At 32.0% G+C, this 14,302-nt stretch overlaps 1 protein-coding gene and 2 long non-coding RNA genes across 3 annotated transcripts in view; all 3 read right to left on the reverse strand.

Annotated features, from left to right (window-relative positions):
• The window catches only part of Atg16 (Autophagy-related 16), a 452,024-nt gene that overhangs the window by 132,329 nt on the left and 305,393 nt on the right, over positions 1-14,302 (reverse strand). The gene's annotated exons all lie outside the window — the stretch shown is intronic.
• LOC135841563 (uncharacterized) lies at positions 2,070-4,705 on the reverse strand. Its single transcript, XR_010557944.1, has 2 exons — positions 4,515-4,705; positions 2,070-2,371 (listed from the first exon to the last, which is right to left on the reverse strand). It is a non-coding gene; the product is annotated as an uncharacterized LOC135841563 (long non-coding RNA).
• Positions 6,225-11,023, reverse strand: LOC135840527 (uncharacterized). Its single transcript, XR_010557755.1, has 3 exons — positions 10,139-11,023; positions 9,898-10,007; positions 6,225-8,963 (listed from the first exon to the last, which is right to left on the reverse strand). It is a non-coding gene; the product is annotated as an uncharacterized LOC135840527 (long non-coding RNA).

Raw genomic sequence — 14,302 nt, forward strand, 5'->3', positions numbered from 1 at the left:
GCATCAGTTATTAACCAAGTGCCATGTGAAGTTACTTCGAAAAAAATAAAATCCAAGAAATGGTCTAATATTTTTGAATTCGTCGAGCACATTCAAAAGCACTGAATCAAGCTTTCCAAGAATACACTCAATTGAAGTAGGTAGGTAACATACATATTAAGAATGTTTAAAAATATTAAGCATGATAAGAAAAAAATTCTGGAAAAAAATTTCCTATTAATGCAAACAAAAAATTACGAGTAATTTTAGTTTTTCAAGGAAACATTAATGATCCTGAACAACCCAAGTACTTACTTAGCCCCCAGCCCCCATAAAAACTGAGCAACGAATGGTTAAACAAAATGTACTGATGCAATTATTCCATTCCCATACCTTACATCTATTTTATTATTCAACTAAAATAGTTAATCTAACAAATCCTATACCTACTGGTTTTTATAACGAATTGTTAGATGCAAAAGTACCTAGGTATTCTTTTTGGGAAGAAAGATACATTTCCCATTCAAACATCCTGCATAACAGCATCTTTTTTTACGGCTACATTTTTGTCCAGGTCCACGGCAATTACGAGTATTATCACAACAACCGAATTCTATCAATACCAGCATCATGAAAAAAACAAATATGAAGATTTTACTGAAATTCATAATGCTACGAACAAGTTAACCAGTACTGCAGGACACTCAAAAATTAAAACAAGTTACGAAAAACACGCTTCGTAGAATTTCAAATTTTGCTATCATCGAGTCAAAAGATACCAGCAATTGACTAAGGGCCATTTTGAAGTTACTTCGATAAAAGAACATGGAAAACAAATCAATAACGTGCTCTTCATAGAATCCAAATTTGCTACTATCGAGTTTGAAGATACCTACGAGATATCAGCTACTTACTACAAAACGCGCATTTTTAGCTTTTAAACGGCACTTTCAGTAAGTTTTTTCAGAGGTGTAATGAAAAAATTATAAATACATATACCTTTTTCAAAATTTTTTATATGGATGGAAGACCTTCAACAATGCTAAAAATTGTTTTTTCATTTTTTCGGTGTAAAATTGGTCAATTTGGGCTGAACATTTTTTTTTCTCGCAATAGTAGGTAATTATAATAAAATACGCCCAATTATACCATTAACCAGAATTTGGATCGAATTTCTCAATTTTTTCGTACTTTAAAATTTTTTTGTTAGCATCTCCGTTTTTAGATGTTTTTTTCCAATGAAGCATTTTGATACGGTGTAACCCAACTTACGTTATCAATTACATATCATGAATTACACTAGGCAACGGCATATTTGTTTTCGGGTTGAAAATGGGCTTAATCGATAGTTTGGATCCTAAAACAAAAAACAGAGTGAGGTTTTTCAATTTGAGTTGTTTTTGTAGTCAGGAGAGATGATCAAAGTTGCGAAAATGGCCGTTTTTGCCATATTTCACGAGTTTGTGGCGACATCAGTATCATGTTTCAAAAAAAATCAAGGTCATATTCGGATTCTACGCACTTTTTTAAGTAAACATCTTTACCAGATTTTTGATTTTCGAACACTCAAGCGTATACGGAAGATTTTTGTTTGAAACATATTTTAAAACTCGGAGCGCGCAACGCTGGCGTTACTCCACGACGTAATCGTGGCGCGGAACCGTGTTCGCGCGGGCGAGGCTCTCCTGCAGTAAAAATCTCGTGTTACAAACGAAAATCTTCCGTATGCGCTTGAATGTTCGAAAATCAAAAATCTGGTAAAGATGTTTACTTGAAAAAGTGCGTAGAATCCGAATATGACCTTGGTTTTTTTTGAAACTGAATACTGATGTCGCCACAAACTCACGAAGTAGGGCAAAAACGGCCATTTTTGCAACTTTGATCATCTCTCCTGACCACAAAAACAACTCAAATTGAAAAATCCCACTCTGTTTTTTGTTTTAGGGTCTAAACTATCGATTAAGCCCATTTTTAACCCGAAAACAAAAAAAAGGTCAAAAATTGTTGCCTAGTGTTATCTAACCCCTGTGCCCCTCTTTCTCGGTGATTTTTTGTAAAACAAAATTTCTCAATAAAAGTAAAAAATGAGCAACGAATTGTCAAACAAAATGTACTGATGCAATTATTCCACTCCCATAGTTATATTTTTATCTAATTAAAATATAATTCAATGAATCAATTTAATAGGTAGGTACTTATATGCAAAAGTTGATCTAACAAATCCTATTACCTACTGGTTTTTTTATAACGAATAATTAGATACACAAGAAGGCATTTTATTTGTCAAGAAAGGGACAATATCCGTTTATGCATCTTGCAAGACAGCATCTTCTTTTGCTGCAATTTTCTCCAGGTTGAACACAATCCTTACAAAAACCAAACTGTGCCAATACTAGTATCATGAAAAAAACAAATACGAATATTTTAGTGAAATCCATAGTGTTACGAACAAGTAGACCAGTACTGCAAGAAGACACTCGAAAATTAAAACTAGTTACGAAAAACAAATGAATATACATATACATACAATGCACTGCATTAAATTTCAAGTTGCTACCATCGAGTCGAAAGATACGAGCTATCTACGATGGGCCACGTGAAGTTACTTCGATAAAACAATATCCAAGAAATTATTAATCTTTTTACTCGTAACAGAGACATGTTTTTTTGGCACTGTGCCGGGGGTCTTTCCAAAAAATTTTGAGAAGGAACTTGGAAAAAAAATGATTGTTGATTTCGTAATATGAGCATAGATATTAGCTGAGTGAAATAGACGATTTGGTTTTGTCCTTGGAATTTGAAACTAACAAGCAGAAGTTGTTCTATACGGTCCAAAATCCCACTGATAAAATTTTCAGATCGCCAAATCACCTAAAACTCCTTCAAAAGGGGTGAAATTGCAATTTCAATTTAAAATTTCCTAGTTTGACAGTTGTTGTCAACCGAATTTTCTCTTTGGCAATCAGAAAATTTTATCACTGGGGTTTAGGACGTATTTTTATTCAGTACCTAGTTCAGCAAGTACCGAATTAAAATAATTCTTAAAATAATATGTTGTACAAATTCAAAAGCACTATTAAATCAAATCTAAGATTTGTTTTCATACTTAATGAATTATTACTATGGAGGAATAATGGGACATCTTCCAAACAAACATTGTCCATATAGCAGCATTTTTTAGAACTGCAATCGCCTCTTGGCAGGGGTGGCAACTTGAATTTTCCCCGTGTGTAACATAAGAATTTCGACACAAAATTACTGTGATATTACTCCCCCCCCCCGCGCTTAAACAGGCAAAAGTCAATAATTTGAACGAAAAAAAAAACGAAATTTATTTTTTAGTTATTTTCTAATTTAAAAAGTTGAACTTCTTATTCTATTTTTGGAAATCCATTCATTATGAGGATCAACTTCATGGATGTCGAACCATCGAACTAATACGTAATACTTGACGAATAGTTAGGTATTCTTGAAAAGAAAAAATAGTTGTGCGAAAATGAATTCTTTTCCCAATTGAAAAATTTTTTATTGAGAAATTTTTTTTAGAATGTCCAAAATTACTTCATTGACTAGTTGCACTTTTTATTTCTGTGTCATGTGTAGCATGCTACACACGAAATCGGCTCGTGTGTAGCCGAAGCTACACAGGCTACAGGATAGTTGCCACCAATGCCTCTTGGATTTACACAATCGTCAGAAGAGCCAAATTGTATCAATGCCATCATTATCACAAAAACAAAAGTAAATATTTTACAGCAATTCATAATATGTACTTCGTGCAATTAAAACAACACTGCAATTTTTTCAAAATATTACCGCAACTAGTGAAAGATTCAAAAATTGAAACGTAGGTACAGGTAGGTACAGGTCTAGGTAGGTAGGTACTGTGAAAAGCGGACCAATGTGAGCAGAACTCGAATGCATTACCATTGAGTTAAAAGACAAAAGCTATTTACCTGTCGCATGAAATTTTTTTGATAAAATTATATCCAAGAAACGAGTTTACATTTTTAGAAATAAAACACAAAGATAGGTCTAGACACGTATAGATAAGCCTGGCACCACAGCACGCTACAAAAAACTTAATTTTAATTTAATTCTGAAAAGTTTAGGACTTCCTCCCTCTTCAACGCTTATAAAAATTCAGCATTTAATTTTAAGAAAAAAAATCAAACTATGTATTTTTAATTGTTTCAAAGAAAGATAAAAAAAATTCCGAATCTTGTTCAAAAATAAACGCAGTTAACTCAAAATTTAATTTCTTTTTTTCACAACTTTTCACTAAAATTTTCTAAACATCATTCACTCGAAAATTTTTCTCTAGGGGAACCAAAAAGAGTTCTATTTACCTGAATGAACTGTGAAAGGGGGAAAAAAGTGCATTAGGTACCTGAACCTACCGGATAAATAATAATATTATGTATTTTGAAACCTTCAAAGAAATGAATAGAAAAACTGTCATATAAACTATCTACCAATATCTATACTTTTTCAAAAGTACATATGTATCTCGAGTTTTTAAAGTAGATACGTACCAAGTAGGTAGGTACACTTTGAACCTCGTCAAAAAATTTCAACGATCTCATAAAATTTCAGTATTTTGTCATTTACTTGAAAAAATATGAAGGAGAAAGGGAGGTGAAGTAAAAGACATCGGCGTCCATAAAGCAATACACACAACATGACATAATAAGCAACATGTTATCGCTAGTTCGTTACCACCTAAGTTGACATTTTACCAAGAAAAATGAAATGAAATTTTTTGTATGTATAATTTTCGAAAAACATTACTACGAACTACGATAACACCATGTAGGTACTTAGTATTAGGAAAATACCTACCTACTTATTTTAATAATATTCTTATCTACCTATTCCTGGCAAGAATTGGAAGAATCACGTAAAAATTGATTAGAATCACGAATCATTTTCAATTTTAGCTATTCGATCACTTCGAATCGCCAATCTGGAGAATCTCTTGTAAAATGATTCGAATCACGAATCGTGTCAATTTTTCGAATACGTTTGAAAATTTAATTGAATAATCAGTGGGTGTTTTCATATACCCAAGTGAGGATCTGTGGTTGAATCAGACACAGTTCTTAATCTGTGGGTGTAATGAGACCCAAGTGAATACTTGTGGTTGAGTCAGACACATAAGTGTAATCAGTAGGTACATGTTTATTCCATTTTCTTTGAGTCATTCAAAGACCCTCATAAAATAGACCCTTGTATCAAAAATCAGCTTTCTAAGTACCTGGCCTTTCACACATGTGATTTGATTTGCAGTACAAAAAATCAGCTAGGAAGATCTCTTCTTCAGAAAAACCTTCAAATTTTACGAAAAATTTCAACATTTTAAAAATGTAATCATGGAAAATATCGTTTAAAAATTTTAAAAATTCAATCTTTATTTCAGCAAGTCCAATTTTAAAAACATCACATTAACTAGGTAATTAGGTATGCAAAGTCAATCTGACAAATCCAATACCTAAGTACTCGTTTTCTACAATGAATGATCAGACAAACAAGTACTCGTAGGTATTTTATTCGGGACCTATCTCGTAGTTGTAACATTTCTTAAGTAATGAACATCCTCCGCGACAGCATCTCTTTTGGCTACAATCTTCTCCAACTCTAGCACAACTATCTTTACAAGAACCAGACTGTACCAATACTAACATCATGGAAAAAAAGAATACCAATATTTTACAAAAATTCATAATGCTGCAACGAAATAAACCAGTAGGTAGGTACTGCAATTTTATCAAAATATAAATTGAAGATACTCAAAAAGTGAACCGATTGTAATATGGAAAACAAACGAATAATAATATGCTCTCCATAGAATCCAAATTTGCTACTATCGAGTTAAAAGATAAGAGACATTGGTTACTAAGTGTCATGTAAAATTAAGTACTTCGAAAAAATAATATCCAAGAAATGAGCTACTCTTTTTGAATTCTTTGAACACATTCAAAAGCACTATGAATAATTACGTTAATGCTAGATGCGTTTTTATCGTAAATTCTGGCTCATTAGCACCGAAGCAATAAGTACCTACTTATAGCGCTCACTGTAGCAAAAAAAAAAAAAAAACAGAATCAAGCTTTCCAAAATTTTTGGAAGACACGTCCATTTGATAAAAAATACACTCAATCGAAGTACCACATTAAGAAGAGTAGGTATCCAAAGATATTGAGCGTATGAGAAGAGAAAAATGTTGGGAAAAAATTTCTCATTAATGCAAACAAAAAAATAATTTTACTTCTTTTAAAAAATTCTTCGCTTTAACGTACAGAAAATGATCTCAAAACATTTTATTTGTGATACGTAGGTATTGTAATATTTAATGAAAAATTAATGTTTCAATTTTGTAAAGTCTTATGATTACTTAATAATTTTTCCGAGTTGGGAACTTTTACTTGTTCACTTTGTTCCTCTTACTTTTGAAAAAATGAGTAAGCATGTATAATATTTCAAAATTGCACCAAAGCGATGCAGAAGAGTTGACATAAAAAAATAAGCAGCTATTAATCTATAATCATCGAACTAAATGAAATTGATGCAGTTATTCCACCTCCATAGGCATGGTTTTAATAAATAAAAATAATTAAAAAATTATTACATTAAATAAATAGAAAAGTAAACCAATACTGCAATTTTATCAAAATATAAACTGAAGACACTCGAAAATGAAAACGAGTTAGGTACAAAGAATAAGTGAATATAATGCGCTGCATAAAATTTCAATTTTACGACCATCGAGTCAAAAGATACAAGCTACCTATCTATCAAGGGCCATGTAAAGTTACTTCGATAAAACAATATCCAAGAAATAGGGTAATCTTTTTAACAGGAACATGATTATTTGCACCTCACCGAGGGGTCTTCCTAAAATTTTTACAAATAATGCGTCAATCCACGATGACGCTGGTCTGCATCGTGCTGACTTTTGAAAACTTGGGGAAAATAGTTGAATTTTTCATAATTTATCACGTCCGACTTTTGGAAACAAAAATGAAAGAAAGAAAATTGATAAATTTCATTAATTCTTAATAAGATTTTGGTAGCTACCAAAATCTTATTAATGGAAAAAATTAGATCAATTTCCAGCGTTTTTCAGTCATAGCACAGTTAAGTATCTGATTTTACAATTTTTTTTATCGGATTTTAAACTTGGGGATAAATGACTACAAAAGAGTAGAAGTAAAAAGTGAATAACGAATCGTCAAACAAAGTGTACTGATGCAATTATTTCACTCTCATAATATGTATTATTTTCGTCTAACTAAAATAATTTATAATGAATCAATTTAGTACTTATATGCAAAAGTTGATTTAACAAATCCTATATACCAACATACACGTTTTGTATAACGAATTATTAGATACACAAGTAGACATTTTATTTGGGAAGATAGATACATTTCCCATTTGAACATCCTGCATAACAGCATCTTAATTCTTCGCTACAAATTCCTCCAGGTGAAATACAATCATCACAAGAACCAAACTGTACCAATACTAGCATGATGAAACAAATAAATATGAATATTTTACAGAAATTCATAATGCCACGAACAAGTAAACCAGTACGTATTGCAATTTTATAAAAATATAAATTGAAGACACTCGAAAATTAGAACGAGTTACAAAAAACAAGTGAATACAATACGCTGCATACAATTTCAAGTTTGCTAGCATCGGGTCAAAAGATACGAGCTATCTTTTAAGGGCCATGTAAAGTTACTTCGATAAAACGATATCCAAGAAATAGGTTATCTTTTTGACCGCGACATGTTTTTTGCGCCGTGCTGGGGTCTTTCCAAAATTTTTACAAATGAACCGATACAAAAGAGTAGAAGTAAAAAATGAACAACAAATCGTCAAACAAAATGTACTGATGCAATTATTCCACTCCCATATATTTTTATTGAACTAAAATAATTTAATGAATCAATAATTCAGTACTTATATGTACGAGTACATACGTACCTATATGCAAAAGTAAATATAGCAAATCCTATACCTACTCGTTTGTTATAACGAATTATTAAATAAACAAATAGGTATTTCATTTGGGATACCAGACACATGTCTTATGTGATAAACATCCTCCGTAACAGCATCTTTTTTGACTACAATCTTGTCCAGGTCCAGCACAACTATCATTACAAGAACCAAACTGTGCCAATACTAGCACCATGGAAAAAACGAATACCAATATTTTACAAAAATTCATAATGCTGCAACTAAATAAACCAGTAGGTGCTGAAATTTTATCAAAATATAAGTAGGTAAACTGAAGACACTCAAACAGTGAACCGATATAGGTAATATGGAAAACAAAACAAAAAATGAATAATATTCTCTTCATAGAATCCAAATTTACTACTATCAAGTTAAAAGATAAAAGACATCAGTAACTAAATGCCGTGTGAAATTACTTCGAAAAAATAATATCCAAGAAATGAGCTAATCTTTTCGAATTCGTTGAACACATTCTAGCACATTACTTAGCACCGAAGCAATGTGTGACACTCAGTGTAGCAAAAACACTATTCAAGCTTTGCATGATTTTTAGGAGACACTCGATTGAATGAAAAATACACTCAATCCAAGTACCGGATTAAAAGTGTTCAAAAATATTGACTATGATAATAGAAAAAAAATGTTGGAAAAAATTTCCTACCTATTAATGCGAATAAAAAATAATAATTTCACTTATTTTGAAAAATAATTCACTTTAACGTATATATACATATGTACCTACAGAAAATGATCTCAAACATTTTATTTTCACAAATTATAATTTTTAATGAAGTTAATCATTCAACTTTGTAAAGTCTTATGATTACTTAATCGAGAACTAGACACACAAGAAGGTATTTTACATGCGAAGCCAGGCGCATTTCTTATTTGATAAACATCCTGCATGACAGCATCTTTTTTTGCTACAATCTTGTCCAGGCGGAGCGCAACTATCATCACAACAACCGAATTGTATCAATACCAGCATCATGAAAAAAACAAATATAAATATTTTACTGAAATTCATAGTGTTACGAACAAGTAAACCAGTACTGCAAGAAGATACTCGAAAATTAAAACGAGTTACGAAAAAACAAGTGAATATAATGCGCTGCATAGAATAATTTCAATTTACTACCATCGAGTCAATAGATACGAGCTATCTACTAAAGGGCCACGTGAAGGTACTTCGATAAAATAATATCCAAGAAATAATTAATCTTTTCACTTGTAACAGGGACATGTTTTTTTGCGCTGTGCCGAGGGTCTTTCCAAAAATTTTACAAAATATAATACGCCAATCCGCGATGACGCTGACTTGCATCATGCTGACTTTTGGGGAAAAACTGTTGACTAAGTCTTTATAAAATTTAATATGTGCGAGTTTTGGAAACCTGGTCAATTTTTTATAAATAAGTAAGTGCTTAAGGTAACATCTTTATCTGAATTTTAAGAAGGAACTTGGAAAAAATCGCGATAAATTCTTGATCTTGAAAGCTTGAAGGAAAAAATTATTATTGATTTCGTGAAATGATACCAGACTTTTAGAAAAAGCATATTAGCTCACAATAAATAAGTACATACCTAAAACAGACGATTTGGCCTTGTCCTTGGATTTTGAAACTACGAGCAGAAATTGTTCCTTAAGGTTCAAAATCCCACTGATAAAATTTTCAGATCCCTAAATTAACATAATTATAACCCCATCAAAAGAGGTGAAATTGCGATTTCAGTTTAAAATTTCCTAGTTTGACAGTTGTTGTCAACCGATTTTTTTCAAATTTGGCAATCAGAAAATTTTATTACTGGGGTTTAGGACCATAAGGAACAATTTCCACTGGTTAGTTTCAAAATCCAAGGACAAAACCAAATCACCTATTTTACCTGGCTATGCTCTTTGGGGAAAATTTCAACGAATTTCCACCATTGAAATGATTTCCAATGCTCGTATTTTGTCTGGATTTTCAGCATTTGGGCGAAAAACTAATGAGTGCCTGAAATCATGTCCAGCTTTCAAAAATAGATTTTTTTATTTGACAATGTTTTTGAAATTATTGTAAAAAAAACAAACAAACATAACACCACGAGGGAAAAAATTCAAAATGACGTATTTTTATTCAAGTACCTAGGTCAGCAAGTACTACCTAATTAAAATGATTCTTAAAATAATAAGTTGCACAAATTCAAAATCATTATTAAATCAAATCTAAGATTTGTTTTTACACCTTCATGAATTATTATTATGGAGGAATGATGGGACATCTTCCAAACAAACATTGTCCATAGCAGCATTTTTTAGAACTGCAATCGCCTCTTGGATTTACACAATCGTCAGAAGAGCCGAATTGTATCAATGCCACCATTATCATAAAAACAAAAGTGAATATTTCACTGGAATTCATAATTACTTTGTGAAATTAAAACAACACTGCAATTTTTTCAAAATATTACCAACCAGTAGTAGTATTCAAAAATTGAAACGTAAGTAGATAGGGACTGTAAAAAGCAGATGAATGTGAGTAGAACTCGAATGCATTACCATTGAGTTGAAAGACAAAAGCTATTTACTTGTCACATGAAATTTTTTTGATAAAATTATATCCTAGAAACGAGTTTACTTTTTCAGAAATAAAACACAAAGATAAGTCTAGACACTAAGTATACGAGTAGATAAGCCTGGCACCACGGCAGCACAGCTACAAAAAAAACTTAATTTTAATTGAATTCTGAAAATTTCAGGACCTCCTCCCTCCCTATCCTATGCTCACAAAAACTCAGCACTTGATTTGAAGGAAAAAAATCAAACTATTTTTAATTTGTTTCAAAGAAAGAAAAAAACGCCGAATCTTGTTCAAAACTAGACGCAGTTGCCTCAAAAATTTAATTTCCTTTTTTCACAACTTTTCACAGACATTTTCTAATCATCATTCACTTGCAAACATTTTTCTAGAAGAACCAAAAAGAGTTTTACTTGCCTGAATGAACTGTGGAAGGGGGAAAAAGGTGTATTAGATACCTACCTAATAAATAATAACATTTTGAAACCTTCGGAGAAATGAATAGAAAAAATGTCATAACAACTATCTACCAATAATAATATCTATACTTTTTCAAAAATATCTCGAGTTTGTAAAATAGTTACCTACGTACTAAGTAAGTACCTACACTTTGAACCTCGTTAAAAAATTTCAACAATCGCGTCTCATAAAATTTCAGTATTTTGTCATTTACTTGAAAAAAGATAAATGAGAAAGGGAGGTGAAGTAAAAGACATTGACGTCCATAAAGCAATACACACAACATGACATAATAAGTAACATGTTATCGCTAGTTCGTTACCACCTAAGTTGACATTTTACAAAGAAAAATGAAATGAAACTTTTTGTGTGTAATTTTCGAAAAACATAATTACGATAACACCATTACTTAGTATTAGGGAAATACCTACCCATACTTATTATAATAATATTTTTATCTATTCCTTGCAGGAAATGGCAGAATCAAGTAAAAATTGATTAGAATCACGAATCACTTTCAATCTTAGCGATTCGTTCACTTCGAATCACCAGTCTGGAGAATCATTTGTAAAATGATTCGAATCACGAATCATGTCAATTTTTCTAATACCTACTAGGTACATATTAAAAATTGAATTGAATAATCAGTGGGTGTTTTCATACCCAAATGAGAACTTATGGTTGAATCAGACACAGTTCTCAATCTGGAGGTGCAAAGAGACCAAAGCGAATACTTGTGGTTGAGTCAGGCACAGTTTAAAATTCAGTGAGTCAGACACATATTTATTCCATTTTCTTCGAGTCATTCAAAGACCCTCATAAAATAGACCCTTGTATCAAAAATCAGCTTTCTACCTGGCCTTTCACACATGTGATTTGATTTGCAGTACAAAAAATCAGCTAGGAAGATCTCTCCTTCAGAAAAACCTTCAAATTTTACGGAAAATTTCAACATTCTAAAAATGAAATCATGGAAAATATCGTTTAAAAATTTTAAAAATTCAATCTTTATTTCAGCAAGTGCAATTTTAAAAACATATTCGCATTAACTACGTAATTATTTTTGAAATTGTTTTTAAAAATAAGTACCTAAAGTATACTTAATGCATTCAAATAAATCTATAGACTGGAATCGCAGACTGTTTTATTTTAATACACTGTTTTTAATCAATTAATTCTGATATGTGGGCAGTGGAGCTTAACTGCACATGTTGCCGTTGAATAGCAACATCGTTGTCCAATATTGCAAAGTTTTCCAGGAGCAACACAATTTTGACAAAAAATAGTGTTCAATGATGCCACACACACCATGAAAAAACACACAAATATGCCAAAGAAATTCATGATGAACGATCGCGAGTAGGTTTAGGTAACTTATTCGAAAAAAAAAACAACAAATCAATGCTGCAGCAGAAATTTGAAATTAACCACGAATAAACTAAAGTACATAAATGAGTTTATATCGTTGAGTAGCAACTCAAGTATCATGTAAAATGCATTTCATAAAATCTTGGTAGGTACTAGGTAGGTAAGTATACCTATTTTTTTTATCATCGAGTCTAAAAACACAAATTTAAATTTCAAGACAAATGGAATGACTTTGATGAGAAAAAAATAAATAAATTCGTTTTTGAATAATCCAAGTACGAGTATTCTACTTACTATTCGTAGAATTGAACACGATTACATAATACTTGGAAAAACCTCCACGAAGAAATTACTTAATCAATTCTCAGTACCAGTCCTCCCTCTTTCCCCTCACCTCCTTCCATTTTCGTTCATAAAACCATTTTCATAATTACTGCAATATGTATAATGATAAACAAATCGTCGGTGAAAAATACCAAAGCGAGCCACCGACCGGTAACCAACCAGCAACAATCCATCGATCGAAGAGCAGGTACAGGTAATTACAGCACCTCGGTTACAGAAGGTATTTATACGCGTCCATGTCATAGACCGTTCAATGGTACTTCAAATGGATCAGAATATTATGGACAAACAAAACAAAGTCGAAACGAGTTTGAAATGAAAAAAGAAAAAAATAACACAGAAAAAGACTCTCTATGGCTCTCTATGAGCAGATGGACGTTTGTTCTATCCTCGAGTAATGATATTAGCAAACGAGCTTCAGCCATCAAGTTAGGTACCTTTTTTTCAAATATCAATACGCGATGCCGCCTTCGAAGATCATTAAACCGATGAAAGGGAAGTCATTACGTAACTAAATTTAACGGGTTAATACCCGCATTGCATTTTTGACTCGAGCCGAGGCGTTTTTACAAACAAAATATTTCTACTGGCTGTGCCAAGGCAGAGAGAACTTAGTCCTATGGGCAATGGGCAGATGATCGTTTGGCTATGTTTAAATACTCAGATCTTTTTACTTTTCAGGTAGGGTAGGGGTAATAGGTGTATGGGTTTTGTTTGCATATATGTTTACAATTCTTTGAACTATTCGTGCACGCTTCTTTCTTTCTTTATGTAAGTAATTCATACATAAACAAGATGGCAAAACATGATTCAGCTTCGATGATATTTGAAAACGTATTTACCAAACTGTATTCGAAAAGTGGGATGTGTGAATTTTGACGAATTTCGGATGTAGAAGGATTGCAAATTGGTCGATTTTGGGAATTTGTGGTTTCTACGTTACGAAGAAATTTTTTCAACTTGCACTTTGTGATTTGAACGAAACCAAGCTGGATGGAAAGAGCATGTCTTGGAATCCTCATCATCAAAATTAAAATTACAGAAGCTGAAGTTTATTTTTTGAAGTCCACAATTTCTGCAATTAAGACCACACACGACTTACTCGTCGATTTTTTAGAATTGGATCAGGTGTCATCGCAGTGGTCATCAATAATATGTAATTTACTTTCAATATTTCGAATTCTCGACCGTCTTGGATTTTGGCATCATCTCAAACTGGGTCATCAGAACACCTCAACGATTAAAATAAAAAGACCAACATCGACAAATATTCCAAGAAGTTGGTATAAAAATGATCAAATATTTACACCATGGTCATAAATTTACGCATAATCCATAGCGGTAAATTATGATTGAATTTGCGGAAATATTCGCCACCGCGATTCATTCCTCATCCTCTTTCATTAAATTAAAACCTAGTGACACGACGACGAAGCTTTGACCAGTAAACTAAATTTTAACGCTTACATGGTAGACATAGTTTGAGCAATTATGGACCTAAAATTTACCACAACCAAATAATCTGTATAGTCATTGTTCACCACACGAAACCATTATCG

Source organism: Planococcus citri, chromosome 3 (assembly GCF_950023065.1).
Source record: "Planococcus citri chromosome 3, ihPlaCitr1.1, whole genome shotgun sequence".
Classification (NCBI taxonomy): Eukaryota; Metazoa; Arthropoda; class Insecta; order Hemiptera; family Pseudococcidae; genus Planococcus; species Planococcus citri.